The sequence below is a fragment of the Danio rerio genome, chromosome 16 (assembly GCF_052040795.2).
Source record: "Danio rerio strain M-AB ecotype USA chromosome 16, GRCz13ab, whole genome shotgun sequence".
NCBI lineage: Eukaryota > Metazoa > Chordata > Actinopteri > Cypriniformes > Danionidae > Danio > Danio rerio.
Genome location: NC_141036.1, coordinates 51681749 through 51692624, shown reverse-complemented (window position 1 = coordinate 51692624; position 10876 = coordinate 51681749).

Genomic DNA, 10876 nt, shown 5'->3' with positions numbered 1-10876 from the left:
ATCATAAATATTGTACTACAAATAATATCAATTATACTACTACTATTACTACCACTACTACTACTAACACTGATAATAGTAATAACAATTGTACTAATATTACTATTAATAACAACAAAAACAAATGTACCACTACTACTACTTTTTTTAATAATAATTATAAGTATTGTACTAATATTACTACTAATACTACTACTTATTATATTAATAATAATAATAATAATAATAATAATAATTGTATTATTACTACTACTATTACTTTTAATAATAATAATAATAATAATAAACATTATCAACATAAAATTGTACTAGTACTACTACTAATGATAATAATAAGTTTACTAATACTAGTACTACTACTTTTAATAATAATAATAATCATATTAATAATAATAACAATCATAATCATCATCATCAGAAATATTGTACTACTACTACTAATATCAATTGTACTATTACTACTACTACCATACTACTACTACTAATAATAATAATAATCATAATAGTAATAACATTTGTACTAATATTACTATTAATAATTTAAATAAATAATAATAATAAAAACAACATCAACAACAAATGTACTACTACTATTACATTTAATACTAATTTGAAGTATTATACTAATATTACTATTAATACTACAACAACTTAATAATAAAAATAACAACAACAACATTAATAATAATATTAATAACAATAATACTAACAACAACAACAACAATACTACCACCACCACTACTACTACTACTAATAATAATAATCATCATCATCATTATCTACATCATCATAAATAATGTACTACTACTACTACTACTACTAATAATAATAATAATAGTAATAGTAACAACAATTGTACTAATACTTAATTAACAATATTATTATTTGTATAATATTACTAGTAATAACAACAACAACAAATGTACTACTACTACTACTTTCAATAATAATTATAAGTATTGTACTAATATTAACACGACTAATAAAAATATCCATTGCACTAATATTACTGCTACTATTACCACCACCACCACTACTACTACTACTAATAATAATAATATTAATAGTAATAACAATTGTAATCATATTACTATTAATAATAGTAATGGTGACGCGGTGGCGCAGTAGGTAGTGCTGTCACCTCACAACAAGAAGGTTGCTTGTTCAAGCCTCGGCTGGGTCAGTTGGTGTTTCTGCGTGAAGTTTGCATGCTCTCCCTGTGTTCACTAGATGTTTCCCAGAGATGGGTTGCAGCTGGAAGGGCATGGATAAGTTGGCGGTTCATTCCGCTGTGGCGACCCCAGATTAATAAAGGGACTAAGCCGAAAAGAAAATGAATGAATGAATAATAAAGCCAATAATAATAATAATACCAAAATAAACACAACAAATATGGCCATAAAAATGCAGGTTACATATTGAATTAGAATGCATATCAAATAAAAATAAAAACAATTAAGAAATGTAAAGTTAACTATAATAACTAAAATATGACAACAATATTGACTGTTTTGTTTACATAAATAAAACAGGTAAAAAATAAATTAAAAAATTACAAAAACTAAAATACATTTAAATAAATAGAATCTATATAAAAACTTGAACTTTGCATGAAAACAATACAGAATCAGACCGAATCTACGGGTAATTAGTGCAAAAAACTAAGATATTCAATCAAAACATGATCTTCTCTTTCTCTCTCTCTCTCTCCCCCTCTCTCTCCCTCCAGACAGGCATGAGGCCCTGAATGTAAATAAATCTATCAGGGCAAGGAGCTTGAATATCAAGTTACCACTTCTTACAATCAAGAGCCTTTTCATGCCACCCATGAGGGCCATTCTTGTAATGCTAGCACACAAGAGAGGCGCACAAATCATCTCTCTCTCACACACACACTCACATACACAAACACCTGATCATTTTTCCTCATAAATTCCCTCTCAACATCTCCTGGTTTTATCTAATGGTCAGTATGTGTTTTGGCGGTGAGTCTTTGCACTGTGATTGTTATCCGTCTATCGGTCTACTCCGGGCTCATGTAGCCACGACACAAACATGTTGCGAGTACATCTGAACGATGAGACACTCTCTAGCCGTGATCAATGTCAGGCTCGGCCGCCATCGATCTGTCCCTGTTGGCAGAGCTGCGTTTGGGCCGGCAGTGGGAAAAAAAAAACTGCGCTCAAGGGTCAGCGGTGTGTTTGGACAGACGATTGAAGAGGTCAGGAGATACTGGTAAACAATGTCCAAGCAATGAGCTGGAAGTGTACGGTGTCATAGAGAACAATAGCTGGTAAATGTGATGAACTAATAACAATACATTTCTATAATAATTATATATGATTACTCATTCATTTTCTTTTAGGCTTAGTCCCTTTATTAATCAGGGGTCGCCACAGTGGAATGAACCACCAACTTATCCAGCATATGTTTTACGCAGCGAATCCCTTCCAGCAGCAACCCATCACTGGAAAACATCCCACCTCTATATACAATTACTCCTATAATATTTTATCTTCAGGAGAAAGCCTTATTGGTTTTATTTCGGCTAGAATAAAAGCAGTTATTTACTTTTTAAAAAACATTTTAAGGTCAATATTATTATTAGCAATATATATTTTTAGATTGTTTTTTAGATTTTTTAGACTGTTATACAATGACTTGCCTAATTACTCTAACTTTCCTAATTAATCTAGTTAAGCCTTTTAATTGCACTTTAAGCTCAATACTACTATCTTGAAAAACATACTATAGAAATGTGTTGAAAAATCTTCTTTCCCTTAAACAGAAATTGAAAAAAAATATATATACAGGGGGCTAATAATTCTGACTTCAACTGCATATAACTGTTTACATTATTTTCATTATATTATATATTAATTCTGATTGTTTTGTTCTTTTTGTTTGGCTGGAATTATTATATATTTATATATCATTTTTCTTTTTTGATTGGCTACTAAACAAACCACTGCCAGCCAGCGACTTTCCTAGAAAACCCAATTAAGCTAGTTAAGCCTTAATATTGTATATTGTCTTGTTGTCTTTTGTGTATATTTGTCTTTGCCATGTTTTGCATAATATTTGACTAGTTATTATGCAAGATACTAGTATAAACTTAACAAGCTTGATTGGGTTAACTAGGAAAGTCGCTAGTTGGCTACAGAACAAACCACAAACCACGTTTAGTAAGCTAAAATTGTCTGTAATGTATGAGTGTGAATGAGTGTGTATGGATGTTTCCCAGTGAAGGGTTGCAGCTGGAAGGGAATCTGCTGCTTAAAACATGTGCTGGATAAGTTCATTCTGCTGTGGCGATCCCTGATTAATAAAGGGACTAAGCCGAAAAGAAAATGAATGAATGAACGTATGAATGAATAATAATAGTAATAATAATAATAACGAATACAATTATGACCATAAATATCTGTTATATAATAAGAAGGCATTTAAAATAAAAAATAAGATATTTCTATATTTAACATATTTAAAAAAGGAATAAATTTGTATAAATAAATAAATAAATAAAAACATATTATCTCTAAATTACTCCTACATTACTCCTGGTCTTTAGGGTCATCACCCATTCATTCATTTTCCTTCGGCTTAGTCCCTTTATCAACAGGGATCCCTACAGCGGAATGAACCGCCAACTATTTCAGCATATGTTTTACACAGCGAATGCCTTTTTAGCTGCAACCCAGCAATGGAAAACATCCATACACAATCATTTACTCACACACTCGTACACTACGGTCAGTTTTAGTTAATTCAAACACCTATACCACAGGTCTTTGGGAAACCGGAGAACCAGGAGAAAACCCACACCAACATGGGGAGAACATGCAAATGTCAATGAGTGTCAAAAATGAGTTGAAAAAAGTATAATTTTAATAACATTTTAAACAGTTGATATTGATGAAGTTTATAATAATCCGACTGACTGTAGGAATTAATTAAACTGATTCATTTGGCATACAATAATAAATTCATTACATCAAGATAAAAAAATTTGAGTTTATTGACAATTTAATTGTATTATCTTGATAAAAATAGCATAACTTACATACTTAATCTGCAATTTTTCCAATATTTTTTATGGAGGGGAAAGATGTTATGAAGTCATAATAAAATACCATGAAGTCATACATTTCTTCAAATCCTAGTAAGGGATGTCATTTTTTAGATAATTCAGAATAATAATGTTGTTTAATCAAACTCATCTTATAAAACCACATGTATAGATTTGTTACTCTTTTGAAACACTGCTATAAAGGAGTAAATCTGATCTCAACAAGTACAGGGTGCTTTTAAGGATGAAGAAGAGTAGCATGATGCTCTCCATCTGTGTTAAAATCCCAGAGGAGACCACATGCGGCATCAGTTTACACTTCACAAACTTACACAAGGTGGTGACTTTTATGTGCATCTCAAGTAAAGCATAAAGAAAATAGAACCATAAAAACATACCATAAGAATCTCCTGAAAAAAAATGCTAGAGCAACACAATTTTTGCAACAACTTAATATCATAAAAATAAAACGATACATTAAAGTAAAAGTAACTAAAGTTTTTATAGGTTCACTGCACCAAAGCTTTAGCAATTACAAAAAAATAAATAAATTAATTAATAAAAATTGCAAGATGAGGAATAAATATTATTGACAGCCAATCAGAATCCAGAATTAAAAATAGTGGGTTATTTCATTGTATTTTGATGGTTATAAGATTTTTATTTTGGCTTATTTTTGTTATGTGTTTTCATAATTGTAAAAATAGTGCTGTTTTTAAAATAGTATTCATTCATTCATTTTCCTTTGTATTAGTCATTTTTTAATCAGTGGTCATCACAGTGGAATGAACCAACTATTCAAGCATATTTTATGCAGCGGATGCCCTTCCAGCTACAACCCCGTACTGGGAAACACCCATACACTCTTGCATTCACACACACACTTGCACAATACGGCCAATTTACTTAACCCAATTCACTTATAGTGCATGTGTTTGGACTGTGGGGGAAACAGGAGCACCCGGAAAAAACCTACGCCAACACGGGGAGAACATACAAACTCCACACTGAAACGCCAAACGGCCCAGCCAGGATTTGAACCAGCGACCTTCTTGCTGTGAGGCGACAGTGCTAACCACTAAGCCACCACGCTGCCAAAATACTATATTTATAATTTTTATTTATTTTCTATTATTCACATGAATTTATTAATATTTATTACACTAATATTTATTCATGTATAAATAATTTGTAATTATTATATGGTGCATATATGTAATGTTTTATAATTGCCTTTATGGTTATTATTGATGGTCTAAATTTTAGCTATAGAACGTTTAACTTAAAGAAGACCTATTATGCTCATTTTTTACAAGATTTAAAACAAGTCTCTGATGTAGAGTGTGTTTGTGAAGTTTCAACTCAAAATACTCAACAAATAATGTTTTATAACTCTTTGAAACTGATCCTTTTAGTCTTTGATCCAATCTGTGCCATTTTGCAAATGAGATTGTATTTCCAGCCCCTATTTTGAAAAGAGGGCAGAGCTACAAATGCCTATGTGTCAGCATAGGGGCAGATCTCAGACATGGGAATAAACAATGAAGTACAAATACTTTGTTACTTTACTTAAGTAGACTTTTCTGGTATTTGCACTTTGCTCCACTATTTATTCATAACTTTATTTTAATTTTTACTTTTACTTCTTACATTTTTACACAAATATCTGTACTTTCTACTCCTTACATTTTTAAATTGGGTAGTTATTTTGGCTTTAATGTGTATTGGCACAATCTATTTAATTTCTTGTCATTGCGCAATTTGTACGCCTTATTGATTCAGTCAATCTATTCTTTATTATTGCGCGCTGCATTGTGCGGCTTTTTCAACCGCTGATCGCACACAGTAAGTAGACTGTAGTAGTAGTTTGTTAAGCTTACCATGTCATGCTTAATATTTAATGTTTATTAAGCTTGTCTTGTTTATACCGGGTAACAAGATGCGCTTTGGTCGATCGGATCACAGGTAAAATAAGAGATACATTTCTGTTCAAATCTTGCATTTAAATTGGGTTTAAGTCCTTTGTCCACTTCCGGCCATGTTACACTGTACTTCTCTGATCTCTCAATCTAGTACCGCGGGGAAAAAAACATCAATTGTGCTTTTTTTGTCAGCGTTTTTACAGTTAGTAATAAAGCAATTTAATACTCTACCTATGAATACATTATGCAATGAGGTTTATTTCCTTTGTTTCCAACAAGTTAATATTTCCTAGAACAGAATTTATACTGTTTTATAGTTTCAATATGTAGAGTTGAATTAAGAATTATTAGCCACCCTGAATTATTAGCCCTTGTTTATTTTTTCCCCCAATTTCTGCTTAACGGAGAGAAGTTTTTTTCAACACATTTCTAATCATAATAGTTTTAATAACTCATTTCTAATAACTGATTTATTTTATTTTTGACATGATGACAGTAAATAATATTTGACTAGATATTTTTCAAGACACTTCTTTACAGCTTATTTAAAGGCTTAACTGGGTTATTAGCTGAACTAGGCAGGTTAAGTTTGTTCTGTAGACTGATGATTTTTAAAAAATTAAAAACTGCTTTTATTCTAGCCTAAATAAAACAAAAAAAAAAAAATAAAAAAAAGACTTTCTCCAGAAAAAAAATATCAGACTGTGAAAAATTTCTTGCTCTGTAAAACAGAATTTGTGAAATAAATTAAAAAAGAAAAAAAAAGTCGAAGGTGGGCGAATAATTCTGACTTATTAGCTCACCTTTGCATTTTTTTCTCTTTATTAAATATTTCACAAATGATGTTTAACAGAGCAAGGACATTTTCACAGTATGTCTGATAATATTTTTTCTTTTGGAGAAAGTCTTATTTGTTTTATTTCTAACTAGAATAAAAGCAGTTTTTAATTTTTTAAACACCATTTTAAGGACAAAATATTAGCCCCTTTAAGCTAACTTTTTTTCTTGATAGTCTACAGAACAAACCATCATCATACAATAAATTGCCTAATTACCCTAACCTGCCTAGTTAAACTAATAACCTAGTTAAGCCTTTAAATGTCACTTTAAGCTGTATAGAAGTGTCCTGAAAAATATATATAGTAAAATAATATGTACTGTTATTATGGCAAAGATAAATTAAATCAGTTATTAGAAATGAGATATTAAAACTGTTATGTTTAGAAATGTGCTGAAAAAGTCTGCTCTCCGTTAAACAGAAAACGGGAAAAAAAATAAACAGGGGAGCTAATAATTTAGGAGGGCTAATAATTCTGACTCCAACTATATATATATATATATATATATATATATATATATATATATATATATATATATATATATATATATATATATATATATATATGTAATTTATATATATAAATTTGTTAGATAGATTGTTAGGTAAATATTTTAGAACATCAAAACTATTTATACTGGGTCATTTATGAATAAAAATATAATGCAAAGGATCAGGAATTTATTATGTGAAAAAAAATTATTTGTAGTCAAATACATTCAGTTTTTATTTTATTAAAAGAAAAAACTAAAATATGTTTTGGACTAAATTAACTGTTAAATTTAAGACATTTATTAGTAATACATACAGTATATGGGCAGAAGAATTACATTTTAGAATATACGAATGAGAATGGCAGCCGTAAAGTTAAATTTTGTGTCCTGGTGATGATACATCTGCTGAAAATTGGCAACAATTTTTTTTTACAAAAAAAAAAAAAAAATTCAGAAATGCAAGTTATTTTCTATAGATGTATACGTGTGATGTATATGTGTGGTGTAGTTACTGTTAAACTAAAACAGGTATAGTAAAGAATCCTTTTTACTTAAGTACTTATTTCAGGCCGTACTTCTTTACTTTTACTTGAGTAAAAAAGGGCAGTCAGTACTTCAACTTTTACCAGAGTGGTTTTAAACAGTATCTGTACTTCTACTTGAGTAAAGGATGTGTGTACTTTTGCCATCTCTGGATGATTTAAAAACAAGCCTAGCTCCCTATGCTAATGAGAGAGAGATCATCACTAATGGACAGGCTTCCCCCCTCTGGTGAGCCACACAAAGGGAGAATGTCAATCAAAGTGTTTCTGCGGACTGTTTTTATCATGTGCAATCATGAAAAATAGAATTAATAAATAGTTACCATTACATGCTGGTTATATTCACACACTGTTGCCACACAGCTGTGCTTAAACCCCTTATAAAAGTGATTTTTGCATAATAGGTCACCTTTAATATGTTAAGTTAGTTTGATTGTTGTAAGTTGAGATGTCTTCAAAAAGATTAAGTTGATTCAACTAAATAATAAGGCAGCAAGTTTTTTTTTACAGTGTGTGTTCTATAGAAAGGAAGTCTGCAGTTTCATCTGCAGCCAACAGCATTAGTTTAAAGATCAATTTAATGCATCAGTCAGTTTTCTTTTACTCCGCCTCGGAACAAACATCCCCAGTAAGTTTCCAATAATATCAGAAAAGGCAATGTTCCTCTGTTGTGTTTAGGAATAGCTCCCATTTACTGCAAAATCATTGTGGACTTATGAATAAATCATTATGCATAAGATAATATAATGCATCAAGCCATATTGCCCATAGACCTTTAACCCGTGCTAGGTTATGAGCTTAATCAAAGAAAATGCACTCACCCAGATATCTGGTTAATGTTCAGCTTTGAATGCCAAACCACCACAGCCACTGATCTCCATCAAACCCTCTGTAATATAAAAATGGCTTGTTTTTAATCTTATTAGCCCATTTACAAAATAGTGTCTAATGTTATCTATGGATATGAATTATGATAACTGTAGCATGTCACTCTACATATAAAGCAGATTGTCATATCATGATATTTACATGTAAGGGTAGACCAATCAATGAAAAAATCAATAACAATATAATAAAATAAAATCATCGTTTAAATATTTATCGCACAAATATAATGACTTTAATGACTGCATATATATTTGTATTGAAGGTATAGGAGCCGATTATTGAAACTCAAAACATTCTCTTTCTCTATAGACATTTGTAAATAAACTGCACGTTAAACTATATTTTAAGTGCAACCTTTGTCTTCTTAATGTAAAATTAAATACATTAAATTCACAAATAAAAACAAGTTGAGCAGTTAATTAAGATATATTTGTGATTAGGTTTCAATATTTGCATGTGCAGTACGGAAGGAACTTTCCACTTTTGAGAAAAAGTAGGCTAATAACATTAAAATCTTAATACTTATAGACAGATTTGACAACATGTGATAGAAAATTTATAAGCTGATGATTAAGAAAGGCTTCTTAGCATTGGTCCAACTTAGGGTCATTCTGAGTATGTAGCCCAATGTACATTTCTGGAGAGTGCCAAATACGTCCCAGGAGCTTTTTTATTTATATAAAATACAGTGCAGAAGGCTGAATATATGTTGTTTAATTATTATTACATAAATAAATCTCTTATGCTGAATGACAATGGAATTTCACCCATATTTTGTACATGTAAATTGATGTGGAGACCAATATGGGACATCTCGTATTCACGCACAAAAAAAGACAAAAAAAATCCTCACATTTCAGTCACTAAAAAACATGCTCGCAAAGAACTGAATAACAGCATGGACTGAATGTTTAAAGTTGAAAAACTTTCTGAAAAAATAAAAATGCTATGAGTAAAAGAAAATGCTTCACTAATCAGCAGAAATGAACAAGTGAAAAGACCTGTTTGTTATTTGCAGTTCCTTCAAGGATCAGAGATGCTGGACATTGTCTTCTTGTGAATAGCAATCGACCCTGAAGCTGCGTTCAGATCCACGAAACAGCCTTGGGCTTTTTGGGACCTTTCATTTAAAGAAATTAAATACTATTTTTGCATTGAGGTCAGTCACGTAATTGGGCTTTTTCATAATGATGCATTATAATAATTGAATGGACCCAGATCGAGACCAAACCTAGGATCTGTCGATACAGAACGTACCATTTCTGATTCCTCTCTCGGCTCTGCACTTTTTTTGCTACCACTTATATTACAATATTTACAAGGAAGCTGCTGATGACAGTGCCTTCTTGAAAATAAAAAGGCCCATAATGAAATCATTATGCTTTAATTTCAGTTAAGAGGGGCAGTGGAAATTAGATGGTAAGAGTGAACTAATACGTACCAAAGAGGTCGAAATGGAGACAACAACTGTAAGAGAGAGCCAGCATGGAGAAAGGAGAGCATGAGAGGAGATGCTGCATGTTCATTAGTCTTTGGCGAACTGCTCCTCGAGTTTCGGCTCATCTGCATGAAGACGGGCTTCTTGTGTCCCTAATGAGAGAACCTAGATACAGTTACATTACCAAAACCCCCAGCAGCACGAGCCAATCGATCACAGGTTTACCCCAGCGAGTCTCACTAACACTGCTGCTCTGAACACTAGGATTTGGGTGTTGATGGGGTTTTGGTTCCTGGTAGAGGGATGATGAGGCACAGGCTGCTGGAGATGAGATGGCCACACCCTGCACTGCTGCTCAGAAAAACATAGCAGAGCATCTGTTGTTTTACTTACATTTAAACAAAACTGTGTGTCATGTTAACTAAAAACACACTTGTAAATGTTGGGTTTGATTTATCATCCGGAAGCAAAAACAAATATTCCAGAAGCCATCCAGAACATCCAAGAAACCGTAGAAATTAAAGACCATGAACAACCATAGCAAATGTATAACCTAAAAAACACTGCAACACAACAGAGTCTGGCAGAACTTAGCAATGGCACATGAATACCCTAAAACACAAGAGAACCTGCTACAATCTTCTCAGATCATATAGGAACTGATTATCAACACATCACACCCAGA